This window comes from Arvicanthis niloticus, chromosome 11, assembly GCF_011762505.2.
Source record: "Arvicanthis niloticus isolate mArvNil1 chromosome 11, mArvNil1.pat.X, whole genome shotgun sequence".
Lineage (NCBI taxonomy): Eukaryota > Metazoa > Chordata > Mammalia > Rodentia > Muridae > Arvicanthis > Arvicanthis niloticus.
The window spans coordinates 33,643,662-33,647,782 of NC_047668.1; the positions used below are offsets into that span (position 1 = coordinate 33,643,662).

Consider the following 4,121-nt stretch of genomic DNA (forward strand, 5'->3'; position numbering starts at 1 on the left):
AGTAAGAAAATACTGGACCAAAGCAAGACAGAAAACCAGTTGAGCAAACTCCAAACTCTGCATCTTCCTGTCTGATGTTAAAGTGCTCTTCAGATCTCTCCTTTCAGCTTTGTTGACTGCAACACACTTTGTTCTCTTGGGCTGGTTCCACTTCCTGTTAGCAGCTCTCCCTGGCAGGTGTCCCATAGTTTCAGCATCTTTAATATTTGGGGTCTCCAAGGTGATCCAGGCTTCACCTTTACAGCTTCACACAATGGTATCTCTGGGCCTTTATGCAAGGCCAACCCTGACATCCCTGGTAGGTGGCTTGCTTTAGTAGTGGTGAGAGATTTTATAACCCCTTTCTTCTATTCTTGACTCTAAAGCCAGAACCACATGGCAGAAGCTATCTCATTTTGCTGCTTGCTAGAACTGGAATATCACCTTCTCATTCTATTTCATCTTCACCAGCTTTCTTGTTTTGATGGTTTCAATGTCTAAGCTTGACTGTCCTGGATCTCAGTCTCTAGACCCAATACAACTCATCCAAAAACTCTTCAATTTAGGGTAAGGCAGAATTTTTGGACAAGGGGAAAAAAGCAAACAAAAAAACCAACCAATCAACCAACCAACCAACCAACAACAACAACAAAAAAAAAAACCCCAAACCTAGCTATATTCCCCACCAAAATATCACAAAAATGGTCTCTAGGCCACATACTAACATTCTTCTCAGAAACATCTTGAGCCAGGCACCCAGAGTTCAAATCACCTTCAGCCCCACTGTCTTCCATGCTCCTACAAGGATGGCCCATTATCCCCCCTTAAAGCATTCAACTACTTTTCTAATCTGAAGTCACCAAGTCCACATTCCTCCAAACAAAAGCATGGTCAGGCCTATCACAGCAATACCACAGTCCATGGTACCAACTTCAGTCTTAGCGTTTCATTGCTAACTTTGGCCATGGCAACTCCTATAAAGACAAACCTTTAACTGAGGCCAATTAACAGTTCAGAGATTTAGTTCATTATCATCATGGTGGGAAACTTGGTGGCAGCATGCAAGCAGTCGTGGTGCTGGAGAAGGAGCTGAGAGTTCTACATCTGGATCTGCAGGCAGCAGAAGTGAATGCCACAATAGGCAAAGCTTAAGTTTCTGAGACCTCAAAGTCTACCTCAGTGACACAGCTCCTCTAAGAAAGGCACACTCACTCCAACAAGGCCATAGACCATAATAGTACCACCCCCAAAGGTCCACAACATCCCCAAACAGTGCTGCCAACTGGGAACATTTATCTAAGTCTTTGGGAGTCATTTCTCATGCAAACTACTACACGAGTCCCAAAAGTTGCCTCTCAACTGTGTGTCCATGTGGTATGTACAGAGTAAAATGTGGGCATTAAAAAACACGCATGGGCCTCCTGGTAGTGGGCAAAGAGACACCTTGTTGGTGGTGATGCTTTCATATCAGTCAGGAACAGAGCAGATGGCAGTCCTTTGTTCATCCTAGCTTGATGCCTGGCTTGGTGGCCAAAGCTCTTTTATGCCTAGGACACATAAAAATCAAATCAAATTAAATTAAATCAAATCCAGACAGTGTGATGGCAAAAAGAGTAAGACAGACTCCAAGCCACTCAGCACAGGATGGGAAAAATGTCCACAGACCCTCACTTTGTCCCACAGCACAGGTGGGCCACACACACATAGAGTACCCTCTACCACCAAGTAGTATAGCAGCAAAGGAGGAGGAGACAGAAACCTTCAGAATGCCATGCCATCCACAGACCTGCCCTCTTGCATCCAGCACAGGTGGGATATAGGACAAAGGATGTCACCTAGGGGCTGGCTGTTCAGCTGTGTGGCAGTCCTGCAGGAGGAGCCACCACGATGTGCAAATACGTGGTGGTCAGCCTGGAGAGAAAGAAAAGGGGAGGAGCTTGAGCTTCTTCATGAAGAGAGATGGATCTGGACACGCAAGGGTGGAGAGGTGTGGTGAGTGGCTAGCCTTGCCCACTGGGGCCATGGTGAGGTCCCAGCCTGAGCTGTCAATAAAGGCCATGTCTGGGTCCATTGCTATGTAGTGGCAGGGGTCAGTGTCAATGTCTATGGCTCATCTTAGTACTAGAGAACATGGGGATGCCCTTGGTCCGGGCAGCCACTAGTATCATCTGGATGTTCAGGGGCTGTGCAGAACTGGCCCCACCCTTCACTGGCTGTGCCACTCTGGAGAGCTGGCTTCACCTCTCACCTGTGACAGCACTAGGAGAGCAAACCTTTCACCTCACTTGGACGAGGGGTCTTGAGTGAACTCTGAGGGTGAGAGTGATGGTGAGCTGGCCCCACCATGACTCTGCTGTAAGATGGTTTGGATGCAAGAAGTGATTCCCCTCTCCTCCCCCCTTCACCACCTGCAGCAGTCTGGAGAGATGACCCTGGGGTCATGAGAAGGGGTGAGCTGGCCCTACCCCTTTCCAGTTGACCAGCTTAGCTACCACCCACGCCCAGATCTAGAGCTCCGAGCTGGCTAGTCCTGCTAATCCAAAGCTACAGAACTTCTATGACACAGGACAGCAACAGGATCACTAGGAGGAGTCCTGGTAAGAATCCAGTATTGAAGCCAGAAACCTCAAACCAGACCAATGACTCATTGCAATGAACATTTGCAAGTGAAGATGTGTGGACAGAGGGATGTACTGTGGGACACACTGTGACACACTGCAGCTTCCACAGTGAGATGTTTTTCTATGCTATTTATTTATTTATTTATTTATTTATTTATAGTTTTGGGGGGCAGGGAGGTTGAGTGAAGAGTGGATATAAGGGGATGGGGAGATGAGAGAGGATGAAGTGAAACTCACAAAGAATCAATAAAGAGTTAAAAAAAAAAATCCTAAGAGAAAACAAAAAAAAACCAAAAAGAACAGTTCAGTGCTTACTGTAGTCTGTGTAGGCAATAATGTGGCTTGGACCAAGGAATGGACTGGGAAGAGAGAGAGAGGGGATGAGAAGTATTTGGAAGCAGAGGAAACAGGACACATTGGGAAGAGAGATGTGTGTGGTAGAGGAAAGGGAGATTTGTGGAGGGATATCTGGAGGGAAGTGATGATTCTCACACTCTGGCTTTAAATATTCCATTGTTCCCTTAAGAGAGCTGTGGACAATGTGATTAGGGGAGCTAATCAGAAGTTTAGTTTGTGCAGTGTAAGCTTGGGGTTCCTACTAGACAGTGGTGAGACTGCCTTTTGCCTTAGAGTTTTAGATGATTATCTGGGTTTTGTCATTCTCCGCCTGATGTCTAAATGGGTATCTGTAGCAGGAGGTAGAAATGAGGCATCTGGCTGGCTCTGGGCTTAGCCGCCATGTTCCCACAGTAATGCCGGCTACTGGCGGGCCGCCTTGTCCCTGCTGGGTATCCTCCAGGCTATTCTCTCTAGCTGGCCCCGTTGCAACCAGTCACTGTGCTTCAGCTCCAGTTTGTTCATCTCTGGAACCACTAGTTCCTTCACAGCCATAACCACCCAGTTGTTGGCGGATCCACCTTCTAGAAACCCAAAACTCTTGATGCTTAAGGTTAACCAATGGATAAATACAAATATATGTGTGTGTGTGTGTGTGTATAGGTGTGTATATGTGTGAATATATATATATAAAATCAGGAATAAATCTGTATTCCTTCCAGTCTTCAGTCTCATTTCTGAAATATCATGGCCACTTGTTAATTCAGTAGCATTTGTAACACTCAGTTTCTCCAGTTCCATTCTGCCTAGTGCTGACAACATGGTGGTTCCTCCCCAAGTTTCTGAAATCATAGGCTACCTTGGGACCAAGTCTATACAAATCAAGCTTTTGGGGGGGTAGATCAATGGGTTTCTTTCAGATGAATGACTTATGGAGAAATTTATCATATGCAACTTTCTTCTTTTGCTATTGTCCATTTATTCAGGAATTATACACAGAAATAATTATTTTACTAAACAACCAGTAAACAAATATTCAATAGTTCAAATATTCAATTCAAATATTAAATAGGGCATTTAATATTGGTATTTTCTATGTTGTAAATAGGGTTAGGATGTACATTAGTTGGTAGGGTGCTTGCCTAACACAGATAAAAGCCTGAGTATGAGCCCAACACTACACAG

At 45.2% G+C, this 4,121-nt stretch overlaps 1 non-coding gene across 1 annotated transcript; it reads left to right on the top strand.

Moving 5' to 3' along the window:
* Nucleotides 1-1,395: 1,395 nt before the first annotated feature.
* On the top strand, nucleotides 1,396-1,539 carry LOC117717388 (small nucleolar RNA SNORA48). The gene has a single exon (XR_004607885.1). It is a non-coding gene; the product is annotated as a small nucleolar RNA SNORA48 (small nucleolar RNA).
* The last annotated feature ends 2,582 nt before the right edge of the window (nucleotides 1,540-4,121 follow it).